Raw genomic sequence first — 14755 nt, 5'->3', positions numbered from 1 at the left:
TGTTCTCTATACTATTGCCTCCTGCTGTGTGAAATCTACCCCGCAACATTGACATGTATGTGTGTACTGTATGTAACCGTTCTAGAGCTGAACATACCTTACAGGGGTTGTCCACGTTGGGCAAAAGGAAAAGCACCCATGAGTAGAGCAGAACTATCCAATTTGCTCTATCCGGGGATTCGGTGTAAGGGTTGTAATAGGTGTCCCTGCAGGGCTTGGCGCCCAAGATGACAGCTATAATGTAGCCATAATTAGAAAGCAGATTCTTACCCTCAGTGCATTGTATGCTGGGTAATATTTTCCCTCTTTTTCACACAGCTAATATTCATGTGTCTTATACAGCATGCAGAGCATATGTAGAGTTAGTAAAAGTCAGACAGCCAAGTATTATCACAGGAGTAATATCTGTACCATGCAGGTGTGCAGAAGGCCAAGGGGGGTAATATCGCTGTCATGCAGGTGTACACAAGGGCACGTGAGTAATAGTGCTGCCGTGCCGTATACATGAGGCCATGGAAGTAATATCACTGTCATGCAGTTGTGCACAAGGCAACAGGAGTAATATAATTTTTATGCAGGTGGCCACGAGAGTAATATCACTGCCATGCTGGTGTGCATAAGTCTTCTTTATTTATATCGCGCCACAAGGGATCCGCAGCGTCCAATTACAGAGTACATAAATTAAAAATTAAATCGGGACAATAGTGACTTACAGTTGAAGACAATATAGGACATGTACAGGGTAAATAACACAGACAAAAGTATCAGAGTGGCAGAAAACTGAGGGATTAGGTGCTGTCGAGGATGTTTAAGTAAGAGAAGGATAAACACATACGGGCTGAGGGCCCTGCTTGTGAGAGCTTACATTCTAAATGGGAGGGGCAGACAGACAGGGGTGGCACAGATGGGGTATAGAGTGAGCGTGGAACGAGGGTTAAGATGAGATTTGGCTGGGTTTGGTGAAGAAGTGGGTCTTGAGAGCCAGTTTGAAGTTTTGTAGAGATGTGGAGAGTCTGAGGGGAAGAGGTAGGGAATTCCAGAGAAATGGAGCAGCACATGAGAAATCTTGAAGGTAGGAGTGGGTGGAAGTAATCAGTCGGCAGGAGAGGCGGCGTGCATTAGCAGAGCGAAGAGGACGGGTGGGAGTGTAAAGGGAGATAAGGTCAGATGTAAATGGGAGAGGAGCGGGTAATATCACTGGCATGCTGGTATGCACAAGGCAACGGGAGTAATATCACTGTCATGCAGGTGTGCATAAGGCCATTGGAGTAATATCAAGGTCATGTAGGTGTACACATGGCCATGGCAGTAATATCACTGTCATGCGTGTGTACACAAAGATACAGGGAATATCACTGTCATGTAGGTGTACACAAGGCAACGGGAGTAATTTCACTGTTATGCATGTGTGCACAAAGCTACGGGAGTAATATCACTGTCATGCAGGTGTGCACATGGCCACGGGAGTAATTTCACTGTTATGCAGGTATGCACATGGCCACGGGAGTAATTTCACTGTTATGCATGTGTGCACAAAGCTATGGGAGTAATATCACTGTCATGCAATTGTGCTCAAGGCCATGGGAGTAATACCACTGTCATGCAGGTTTGCACAAGGCCACAGAAGTAATAATGCTGTCATGCAGGTGCATACAAGGCCACGGGAGCAATATCGCAGGTATCATGCAGGTTTGCACAACTACGGGCATATCACTGTCATGCAGGTGTGCACAAGGCCACAGGAGTAATATCATTGTCATGCAGGTGTGCACAAAGCCGTGGGCATAATATCTCTGTTATGCAGGTATGCACAAGGCCATGGGGGTAATATTACTGTCATGTAATTGTGGACAAGGCCATGGGGTAATACTGCTGTTATGTATGTATGCACAAGGCAACGGGAGTAATTTTGCTGTCATGCTGGTGTGCACAAGACCACAGGATTAATTTTGCTGTCATTCAGGTGTGCACAAGGTAGCAGGAATAATGTCACTGTTATGCTGGCGTGCAAAAGGCCACAATAGTAGTATCACTGACATGCAATAGTGCTCAAGGCCATGGGAGTAATATTGCTGTCATGCAGGTGTACACAAGGGTATGGGAGTAAAATCACTGCCATGCAGGTGTGCACGTTGTCACGGGAGTATTTTCACTGTCATGCAGGTGTGCACATGGCCACGAGTGTAATATCGCTGTCATGCAGGTGTGCACATGGCCACGAGTGTAATATCGCTGTCATGCAGGTATGCACATGGCCACGAGTGTAATATCGCTGTCATGCAGGTGTGCACATGGCCACGAGAGTAATATCACTGTCATGCAGGTGTGCACATGGCCACGAGAGTAATATCACTGTCAGGAGTAGTATCACTGTCATGCAGGTGTGCACGTTGTCACGGGAGTATTTTCACTGTCATGCAGGTGTGCACATGGCCACAGGAGTAGTATCATTGTCATGCAGGTGTGCACATGGACACGAGTGTAATATCGCTGTCATGCAGGTGTGCACATGGCCACAGGAGTAGTATCATTGTCATGCAGGTGTGCACATGGCCACAGGAGTAGTATCATTGTCATGCAGGTGTGCACATGGCCACGAGTGTAATATCGCTGTCATGCAGGTGTGCACATGGCCGCGGGAGGTTTATCTCTATCATGCAGGTGTGCACATGGCCACGAGAGTAATATCACTGTCAGGAGTAGTATCACTGTCATGCAGGTGTGCACATGGCCACGGGAGTAATATCACTGTCATGCAGGTGTGCACATGGCCACGAGTGTAATATCGCTGTCATGCAGGTGTGCACATGGCCACGAGTGTAATATCGCTGTCATGCAGGTGTGCACATGGCCACGAGTGTAATATCGCTGTCATGCAGGTGTGCACATGGCCACGAGTGTAATATCACTGTCATGCAGGTGTGCACAAGGCCACGGGAGTAATATCACTATCATGCAGGTGTGCACATGGCCACGAGAGTAATATCACTGTCAGGAGTAGTATCACTGTCATGCAGGTGTGCACATGGCCACGGGAGTAATATCACTGTCATGCAGGTGTGCACATGGCCACGGGAGTAATATCACTGTCATGCAGGTGTGCACATGGCCACGAGAGTAATATCACTGTCAGGAGTAGTATCACTGTCAGGAGTAGTATCACTGTCATGCAGGTGTGCACATGGACACGAGTGTAATATCGCTGTCATGCAGGTGTGCACATGGCCACGAGTGTAATATCGCTGTCATGCAGGTGTGCACATGGCCACGAGTGTAATATCACTGTCAGGAGTAGTATCACTGTCATGCAGGTGTGCACATGGCCACGGGAGTAATATCACTGTCATGCAGGTGTGCACATGGCCACGAGTGTAATATCGCTGTCATGCAGGTGTGCACATGGCCACAGGAGTAGTATCATTGTCATGCAGGTGTGCACATGGCCACAGGAGTAGTATCATTGTCATGCAGGTGTGCACATGGCCACGAGTGTAATATCGCTGTCATGCAGGTGTGCACATGGCCGCGGGAGGTTTATCTCTATCATGCAGGTGTGCACATGGCCACGAGAGTAATATCACTGTCAGGAGTAGTATCACTGTCATGCAGGTGTGCACATGGCCACGGGAGTAATATCACTGTCATGCAGGTGTGCACATGGCCACGAGTGTAATATCGCTGTCATGCAGGTGTGCACATGGCCACGAGTGTAATATCGCTGTCATGCAGGTGTGCACATGGCCACGAGTGTAATATCGCTGTCATGCAGGTGTGCACATGGCCACGAGTGTAATATCACTGTCATGCAGGTGTGCACAAGGCCACGGGAGTAATATCACTATCATGCAGGTGTGCACATGGCCACGAGAGTAATATCACTGTCAGGAGTAGTATCACTGTCATGCAGGTGTGCACATGGCCACGGGAGTAATATCACTGTCATGCAGGTGTGCACATGGCCACGGGAGTAATATCACTGTCATGCAGGTGTGCACATGGCCACGAGAGTAATATCACTGTCAGGAGTAGTATCACTGTCAGGAGTAGTATCACTGTCATGCAGGTGTGCACATGGACACGAGTGTAATATCGCTGTCATGCAGGTGTGCACATGGCCACGAGTGTAATATCGCTGTCATGCAGGTGTGCACATGGCCACGAGTGTAATATCGCTGTCATGCAGGTGTGCACATGGCCACGAGAGTAATATCACTGTCAGGAGTAGTATCACTGTCATGCAGGTGTGCACATGGTCACAGGAGTAATATCACTGTCAGGAGTAGTATCACTGTCATGCAGGTGTGCACATGGCCACGGGAGTAATATCACTATCATGCAGGTGTGCACATGGCCACAGGAGTAATATCATTGTCATGCAGGTGTGCACATGGTCACAGGAGTAATATCACTGTCAGGAGTAGTATCACTGTCATGCAGGTGTGCACATGGACACGAGTGTAATATCGCTGTCACGCAGGTGTGCACATGGCCACGAGAGTAATATCACTGTCATGCAGGTGTGCACATGGACACGAGTGTAATATCGCTGTCATGCAGGTGTGCACATGGCCACGGGAGTAATATCACTGTCATGCAGGTGTGCACATGGCCACGAGTGTAATATCGCTGTCACGCAGGTGTGCACATGGACACGAGTGTAATATCGCTGTCATGCAGGTGTGCACATGGCCACGGGAGTAATATCACTGTCATGCAGGTGTGCACATGGCCACGAGTGTAATATCGCTGTCATGCAGGTGTGCACATGGCCACGAGAGTAATATCACTGTCAGGAGTAGTATCACTGTCATGCAGGTGTGCACATGGTCACAGGAGTAATATCACTGTCAGGAGTAGTATCACTGTCATGCAGGTGTGCACATGGCCACGGGAGTAATATCACTATCATGCAGGTGTGCACATGGCCACAGGAGTAATATCATTGTCATGCAGGTGTGCACATGGTCACAGGAGTAATATCACTGTCAGGAGTAATATCACTGTCATGCAGGTGTGCACATGGCCACAGGAGTAATATCATTGTCATGCAGGTGTGCACAAGGCCATGGGAGTAATATCACTATCATGCAGGTGTGCACATGGCCACGGGAGTAATATCACTATCATGCAGGTGTGCACATGGTCACAGGAGTAATATCACTATCATGCAGGTGTGCACATGGCCACGGGAGTAATATCACTATCATGCAGGTGTGCACATGGTCACAGGAGTAATATCACTATCATGCAGGTGTGCACATGGCCACGGGAGTAATATCACTGTCAGGAGTAGTGTCACTGTCATGCAGGTGTGCACATGGCCACAGGAGTAATATCATTGTCATGTGGGCAGAGGAGGGATCCACATAACTGTATCTGAATTCATTGATTAGAATTACCGCTAAACAGCAAGTGGGGGCTGCGACTATACAAAGCTAATGAATGACATAATAAATAAAGACATAAATATAGATTTTTTTTTGTTAGGTTTCAGGACTTTTAATCTGTCTAAGGTGAGAAGTTAAGTGGCTCATCAAAAATCAGGACAACGCCTCCATCTTGCTTGGTTGCACTAAGCAGCAGATTCTCATAGCAGTTTACTACAGTGGAGTGCTTAACTCCTTCATTCCCAGACATAATTTCTGGTATCAAAACCCCCATTATGCCAAGCCATGGTAGTTCACTTTAACAATCTTCTATCTAAACTGTAATTTGTTTGAAGCAGTAAACTCTGTAGTCAAGTAAACGTAACTCGAACTACAGAAAAATGCGATGACAGATTGGATTGAAAACCCCTTTTTATATTCACTGTTGGATTAACGTGACTGACTCATGTCTTTCTGTAAACCGCACCCTACTATGTAACTCAGATCTCCAGTAGACATCATTGTGTTCACATAGGCTGTATTCACTAGTCTAGGTCATTGTGCGAAGTATAAATTACGTTCTCGTCTCCTTTCATCTCCTGTAATTTCCCAACGCAGAGATTTCCGTGGGTCACTTATCGGATGCGCTGTTCTGTCCCGGAGCTCAGCTTGTGTGGGAGTCAGCCTGGGTCAGTGCGGGGTCCGGATCTCTGAGACTTGCCCCTGCAGCACTGTCTATTCTCAATTTAAGGCTCTTGGGCTTTAAGTGGGTTGGAAATTAGAAACAGCCTAAACCGTGAGGAAGGGTCTCCGACCTCCGTAGTACATGACTAATGATTTCCCACCCTGTGCAGTTTTTGTTGTATTGTGGATTTTTTAAAGGAGCCATAAGTAGCTTTGTCATGTCAACAAAGAATGTTGCTATGTATTTATTTTCCTGCATAAATGTACACTATGTTGCACAGCAGGAACCAGGCCATGTGTTGCTTCCAACTGTTTGTGTATAACACAAGCAAACAATGCAATAATGAAAAACAAACAATTGTATCCTGGCATAAATATTCTGTGTACAATCAGGACGTGTTCTCATGATGCAGCTGGGAACCTGGGAGAGCTACACTGGCCTCCTTGTTTCCGTGTCTGTTTATGACACACTTGGTGTATCCCACCTACTCCCAGAACCCCCTTGTTGGTTGGGTGCAGGGATTGGTACAGGGTCAGGCTATATCACTGGGGTTGTTAGATGACATTGTGGGAGTCCAGTTCCAGACAAAGGCCCAAACCCCCTAATCCAGACAAGATTTACAGGGAGTTTAAATCTAGTCTTTTGCTGCTTGCTGAACATTCATAGGAGTTGTTGGGTTTTTTTGGGGGGGTTTTTGCTGCTTGCTGAACATTCATAGGAGTTGTTGTTGTTGTTTTTTTTGTTGTTGTTGTTTTTTTATAATCCAAAGATATTTATCAGTTAATAGGTAAAAAACCACTGGATTTACTGTCCAGCAATTTGAAAGGTGTAATCTAGAACCACAACAGTTTATAAACCCTTAAATCGCATGACGTTTAGTTGAAAAATCAGCTATTTTAGAAATGGCGCTCTTGCCGCAGGTTTACCTCTAGCAAATCATATAATGAGAACATTTGCACTGCAAAACAAAGTTGAGGCGTTGGCATCCCTTTAAATCTGCTCTGAAAAGATATTCTGTTTGCCTGCAACCTTCCTTGGCATAGATATTTCCATAGCTCGTCTGCATCAATTTTCTGAGTGTTCATTAGCACAGCAACAAAATGTTTCAACAGTGCTGCTTGGATATGCCTTTTATAGTGCTTGGAAGGCTAATATGGACACGGAGAGAAATAAAAAGAGGATGCTGTGTGCTTTCCCTCCTATAAAAATGGTACAATTTATGTGGAATTCCGCTGAACTGAATTCCACTTTAGAGAGGAAAGGAAAGGAGAGACCGTTTGTGCCAGGAGAGAGCTGATCTGCCAGTTTTGGTGAATGGAGAATCCGGAAACGCAGGACTTTGGCTGGTTCTGGGGTGCTCGGTCCGCATGGTATCAGTGTCTCAACACCACACTGAAATAACAGTGTTTGCATAAGCCCAAAGCCTCACATGTACAATTGCCTTGTCAGCAGGCTTGCATTTGCTTTTCAACTGCGAGAAATCTCAGTAGCTAATAAAAACACTTCGTTATAAGTTTACTTTGGTGTTCTGTGGTGTTCTGAAAACACTGCGTAGGCATAAATGTAAGTGCAGGATGGAAACAGACTTATTAACTGCACGGGATGGAATGAGTGAGGGGCCCCCGTCCCAGAAAACCACAGACAACTCATAGAACCCTCTGTGTTTACTAGTCTTTGTTAAATTAATAGGCTTTTCAACCAACAGCGGTAATTGAAAGCGTATTTAATGATCTATTTCTCGGAGGAATCCATTAGGGTCCAGGGTTTTATAAGATGCTACTGATAGGATACTTCCGCTTTTAATCAAGTTGTTTGCAACCAGTTTTGATACCAGATATGTGTGAGGTTTCGTTTAGAAGGTACGTCAATGCATGACCTCCTCGGGAGTAATAGTATGTAGATCGGTCACTCTGGGTGACACATACTTCTACGCAGCAGAAGGATTGTCCTTTTATTTACCAGTGGATCAGCCAATGGCCAGTCGTGTGGCTTCCAAGACTTTGCTCATGCATACAGTAGGTGTCTGAAAAGTTAGGGGTCTATTCATGAAGCAGTGAAAAGTGTGGAGAAGTTGCCCATGGCAACCAATCAGCATTGAAGTAACATTTATAATTTGCATACTATACAGTTGTATGGAGCAGCTGATTGGTTGTCATGGGCAACTTCTCCACAGGCTCACTTCTCCACTCTTTTAACTGAATAGATCTTTTCACTGCTTCATGAATAGACCCCTTTATCGGCACACATATCCTGGGGAGGAAGCCAAGAATCATGCCATCGATTCCCCAGCTGCTCCATGCAAACATTTTTGCCCAGTCCCATATCAATGAGAAGCCACTCACAACCTTGTCCTGCAGTCATGTTAAGTTGCTGGTAGAATAAATATCCGTCCCTGTCTTTGTGGGGACACAATCTCCCACCAGGGGCAATTTAGTCACAATCCAGTTACCCTGTACGTTTTCAGACCTTGAGTGGAACCTTCGTTATTACTGGTAGTGCAAATCAAACTCTCTACACAATTCTTTTTTTATTTTTTTTAATTTTTTTAGTTAAACAATGATTTTTATTGCATTATTGAAATCAATTTTGATACAGAGCCATACAATAAAGTTGTGACAAACAGAATACCATAAAAGGTAGAGAACACAAACATACAAAGTACACAGAGCATAAACAATATAAAATATACAAAAACAGTCTTTGGCCAGAGAACTTCCAACACTAATATCCCTTTCAGACAGAAAAAAATCCCGGGTCGACCCTTCAGGAGCCGGGAAATTACCGGATTCTTTTCTCTGTCTGAAAGGTCAACACGGGACTGAGTTCCCGGGAATTCGACCCAGGAATTTACCTGGGTTTTTCCCGTCTCTTACACGGGTTGCCGGCTGTCTGAAAGGGTCCGACCCGGTATTTTAGAAACGGGTTGAGGCTGAGCTGGCGGGGCATCGGCGATTGGCTGAGCAGCAGGGTCTCTCTGGCTGAGTGGGCGTGGCACTGGCGCTGGCATCTGAGGTCATCATTATGCTGCAGGGGAGATGGAGGGAGACAGCGTAAGACTGTGCCAGGTAGAACAGTGCTAGCAGCTGCATTAGGCTCTCATTTGCTGTGTGAAACAGCAAAAAACAGCAATAAGCCAGGAACTCCGGGCTACTCAGCAGTAATGCAATGCTGTGATCAGTCACCACCCACTTTCATGACCTCATCTCTGTGTGCCATAAAAACAGTCTATTTTTTATGACACACAAGTCTATTGCAGGGCTGACATGAAAGGGGTCGACCCGGGAATTTTCCAGGTTTTTTGTGCTGTGTGAAAGGGGGTAAGGGACTGTAACCCGGGTTTTTCCCGGAAACACAAACCTGTGAAAAATCCGGGTTTTTGAGATTTTTCTGTCTGAAAGTGGTATTAGAGAACCTGGGAAACACCCAGAGTAATACTATTAGCAAAAATTGAATAAGAAAATAAATTCAAAAACAAAAGTGAAGGTGTACGAGGGGTAATTAGCAGAATCCAAGGAGAGGGAAGAAGTGTGAAAGGTACCAGGGGGATCATAAAGTATGAAAAGTAGTCACAGTGTTATTTTATAAACTCCCATACGGGCGGTATTCAAATGATATATCACGCCCAATCTCCTTTCTGAAGTGATCCCCGTTATTGCGCATATCGGAGCCCATGGTAATTAGGTTTAGCTGCGTAAAGGGTCGCTACCCCAGTGGTTGCAAGCTAAAATAATTATACGTGCCTGTAAGCAGAAACAGAACGGGTGTGGAAGGGGGTGAAAGGAGTTGAATACCGCCTATAATGTACTCCATAGAACCTATAAAGTGAATTCGAGCATGGAGCATTGACGGTGCTGTCGAACATTTTCAATTCTTAGTGATCAGTGATTTGGCGGCATTGCAAACATGGACAATGAACTTGAGCACCATTATTGTTCTTATTAGCGAGATTTGCAGTTTTCATTGACAGATTTGTTTCTGCAGAGATTTCAGAATTTTAATTAAGGTAAAGCGAGTGTGAGGGCTGCTAGACCTGCCTAAGTGCAAACACATAGGCCAGTGACTTTAATATATCTGTACTTCAGAAGCCATATTGTGGGCTGAACTCAGCCCATTATTTCACTCAGCCAATTAGTGCTTCATACCTGGGTTATGCCTCAAAATCCTGCCTTTGCCGTGTTACGATATACAGAGAAGTATTTCCGGAGAGTATTTGCTAGGGGTTCAGAAAGTGCTTTCACAGTAATTCTGACTACTCCAATGCTCATTTTCCATTAACTAAACGATTGTACCCTGCTGAATCATGTCAGCCTGTCAGCCTGAGGAGCCAAATTAATAACCTTTGCACCATTTCTTATGTACTATCTGTCATTCTGACATGCTTATCCAGACAAATCTAACATGTACTGCACATTTTTTGAATTGCTTTCTCCTTTAAAGTAGTTTAATTTCTCCACCATGATTATTACTTGTGATTCTGCAGCTTTTCATCATTAGCCTCTAGAACATGATGGGTCAGCTAATTATACACCGCTAAAAATATAATTATCCTAATGTTTGAAACCTCTGAGATGATACAAAATGACATCATCCACTGTAACACTGCCCTAGTCTCATAAGCATTTATGTACTTGGTGTATTATTATTATTTATTATTTATTTATTACCAGTTATTTATATAGCGCACACATATTCCGCAGCGCTTTTCAGAGAATATTTGCCCATTCACATCAGTCCCTGCCCCAGTGGAGCTTACAATCTAGATTCCCTATCACATGTACACTCACACACATTCATGCTAGGGTTAATTTTTGTTGGGAACCAATTAACCTACCAGTATATTTTTGGATTGTGGGAGGAAACCGGAGTACCCGGAGGAAACCCACGCAAGTACGGGGAGAATATACAAACTCCCCACAGTTAGGGCCATGGTGGGAATTGAACCCATGACCTCAGTGCTGTGAGGCAGTAATGCTAACCATTACACCATCCGTACTGCCCTGTATTAAAGGATGTTTGTATAGATCTTCATTTTAGTGGTGTACTGTGACCGTCAGAACTGTACAGATATTGGGGCTAATTCAGTAAGGATAGCAGATGCTGCTAATCAGCAGAACTTGCAATCCTTTTGCAATCCTTTTGCTCGTATGCTGGGGGCCGCCCATCGCTGGGCAAGGCCTCCCAGCATACTGACCGGCGCAGGAAGTACGCCCAATGAAGAATCTGAGGGAATGCTAAGTGCTGGATGCACTTGTCTAAGGAACTAGAAGAGGGCTTCTATACATGTGTTTCCCAATCCTTAGTAGCTAGTACTATAATTTATGCTCAGTGTGCCTCCTTTTGTTCTATCAAGAGCTGCATTCACTATGTTCAAAATGGGTGGGAGTTTGAATTCCCGCTGAGTTTTCACTGTTTCGCGGACAGTGCCGATTTCCCTTTCTTGGTTGCCAGACTGCTAAGCGGGATAGACCCATGAATATCTGGAGTATCCCGTTCATTTACTTTTGCCTGAGGTCTCACATTCACGTTTTGAGTACATAGCCATCCTGTGTTATTTTACTTTTTTAGGTAAGAGACAGTACCAGCACCTGATGTGACCCTTTTCATGTCAGCGATACCGGTGTGGTCCCACATGTGAACTATACACGAAAAGGGATGCATGTTTTTCATGCCTTGATTCGGTGGCTGGTGTGTGCACTTACCTTTTCATATATGCTTTTCATGTGCTGAGCAGGGGATTAATTGAAATCAGTGGAGTCTTGTCCCATTAAGCTCTCTTCACATGTTGCAGATGTACTAAGCTTTGGAAAGTGATTAAGAGGAAAGAGATATTGTACCAGTCAGTCAGCTCCTTACTGTAATTTTTCAAACACAGCCTATGACATGGCAGAGGAGCTGATCGGCTGGTACCTTATATCCATCCACTTTCTCTCTCCATGGCTTAGTAAATAGATCCCTCTACTTATCTCCACTTTATCATACCCTTCTACGCGTTTTGACACCTATGCCTCCATGCATCTGCGATGATCAGAGCGCTGCGCATGAGAACGCAACATCAGATCATTGCAACAGTCGGTGGCAACTCATGATGGTAGACAACCTTGGTAAGTCTGCGTAAGCCAAAGCTTACTCAGACTGGCCGTTGGATCAGTATTAGAAAGGGTGTGAAGGAACCTGTTGAGCGCTAGAAAGGAAATGGGCTGCCAGGGATCCACCTATGGAGTTTTCCTTCCTCCCCCAACAAATGAAACATATGTAGAAATGTAGGGTGGTGTATCTTGGGCGCCCTCATTCAGTGGCTATGTAAAGAAACCAAAGCAATGGTTTCCTAATTGAAAAGGTATAAGAACCCAACGAATACGAAATAAATTTCAATTAACGCCGAGGGATTGTAGTAAGAAAGCAATAAAATATACAAATATACAATTTAATACAATATGCATAAAATACATAAAATATCCCAAACAACTTAATGGATGAATGCTGGTCATTCCAACTTGCAAATGTCCAATAGCCAACGCGTTTCGAGATCTGCAATCTCTTCCTCAGGGCTTGATGTCATCCACTGGATTCAACTTGGACAAACCTTTTGGTAAGCTTAGGAGCCAGAGCAGGGTGAAGTCTGGACCACCCTGCCTCATATACCACCTGCGGCTCCTTTGCTACCTTTTCGGTACGCTTTTATTAAGTTGTTTGGGATATTTTATGTATTTTATGCATATTGTATTAAATTGTTATTGCTTTCTTACTACAATCCCTCGGCATTAATTGAAATTATTTCGTATTCGTTGGGTTCTTATACTTTTTTAATTAGGAAACCATTGCTTTGGTTTCTTTACATAGCCACTGAAAGTGGCCGTTGGATCAGGACAGCCGAGTCCAGGAAGCCTGCCTCTAATGACGCAGACCCTGAGCTCTTAACACCTACAAAACGGCAGCATGCCCCCATTTTGAAAAATCGTCCCGGTTGCCGTCCCTCCAAACTAAGAGGTCTCTGCGAATGAAATCGCAAGAACTGTACTGCACATGCGCAGACCACAAACATCGGATTTGTACAAATCCCAATCAGTCCCTCTGTACAGACACAATCGGGACACATGCACGGTGCGACTTAGATGCATGCACAGCAGCAAATAATCTCTCCACTGTGTCAGAGATCGGTGGTGCATCCACCTCCGGGTCAGGCCTTTTGTGCCCTTTTTGGATGCCAGTGGAAGGCGTGACCTAAAACTGTAGACTGTTAGGCGTCCTCATCGTCTGTGTTCCTATTTCTGTGTTGTTATATATGTCTCCCTGTGAGTGTGTATCCAGCGAGCACAGTTATGTGAGATCAGCACAGCAGCTCATTAAAGCGTCCTTTTTTGATTCTCTTTCCTATTACACTGGCAAATGCGCCCAAAACGTCTCCCTAATTGTGAACATCTGATGTCAAGCTTTGCGCAAGAAAAGTTGCCAACAAGAATTTTTCCAAACGAACGATTGTTTACCTTCACAGTTTTGACATACAGTATCTGTTACACCACAGGGAGATTGCTGTGATGGTGGCAGAAACTCTGACTTAAATGTCCTCTGCTCATTCACAATGTGCAATTGATGCTTCGCTACAAATGGCCAATTACTGCAACCGTAGCAAAGTGTTCTGGAACAGGAATTGCGTCATGCCAGGACTGTGTATCCACAAGGATCATATTGCCACAGTCATCCGCCTAACATCTGAACTGTTTGCAGACAGGGCCTGAAACTCGCTTTGGTCAGGGGACACCAACGGGCCCCAGTGATCGCAACCTTCCAGCGTATCTCGCTTATCAAGCCATAAATCTTGCGGCTGGCGGAGCTCTGAGTCAGAGAGGCCTGTTTCTTGTTGGATATATGTGTACAGAAAAGTCTAGTTTATAGACTGTTGGTAACGAGTACATGCTAATAAAAGCATTTGATGGATAAGATATGTAAATTTTTTTGCAAACTTTAAAACCCCAATCAAGGTTCAAAATAGCCCATTGGAAAGGAATAGTGAGTATTTGCTGTGGAGTGCAGGAAAGTCCTTTATTCCATCCAGCAAGTTTGTGTGTTTATTAAAACAGAAACATTTGCAATAACGTTCTCTATCCTCCCCCTGAGACTGCTGTGCCTCATACCATGAGAACAACCTTTACCGATGGCAGTATATAGGGGAGCCTGTGTGTTGTTCTACCTGGTCACTAAACCATGGGTCATAGGTCTGGTTAGAACTGCTGTCTCTGTCTGTGTTTATGTCACTAGTGCTGCCACATCTGACATGGGAGACAAATTTGAGTTTCCAGAGATCATCTTTGAAGGCTAGTGCAGGAAGCATTCATCCACCGGCTTATAGATGTTTGGCACATGGGTTTCTTGGCTCCGTTTCAGAGCAGGTGACCTGGGAGGATATTTGCACTCACAGAATGCAGCCATCGTGTGACTGGACACCCAAGTCTAGTGTCTTATAGGCCCTACACACTGGTCGATATCATTAATGAACGAGATACCGTTCATATCTTTCAGTGTGGAGGCACCAGGGATGAACGATGCGCGACCCCGTGCTCGTTCATCGTTGGTGCCCCGTCGCTTGTGCATGCAGGCCAATATGGACGATCTCGTCCATATTTGCCTGCACTGCTATGGAGCCGGGTGACGGGGGGAGTGAAGAATCTTCACTCCCCCCGTCACTGCTCCCCGCCGCCGGGTCGCC

The 14755-nt window shown here is 45.1% G+C and overlaps 1 protein-coding gene across 4 annotated transcripts in view; it reads left to right on the top strand.

Moving 5' to 3' along the window:
- The window catches only part of BANP (BTG3 associated nuclear protein), a 753599-nt gene that overhangs the window by 357617 nt on the left and 381227 nt on the right, over positions 1 to 14755 (top strand). The window lies entirely within an intron of this gene.

The sequence above is a fragment of the Pseudophryne corroboree genome, chromosome 11 (genome assembly GCF_028390025.1).
Source record: "Pseudophryne corroboree isolate aPseCor3 chromosome 11, aPseCor3.hap2, whole genome shotgun sequence".
In the NCBI taxonomy this organism is placed as follows: Eukaryota; Metazoa; Chordata; class Amphibia; order Anura; family Myobatrachidae; genus Pseudophryne; species Pseudophryne corroboree.
This window is presented reverse-complemented; position numbering and strand designations above follow the sequence as displayed.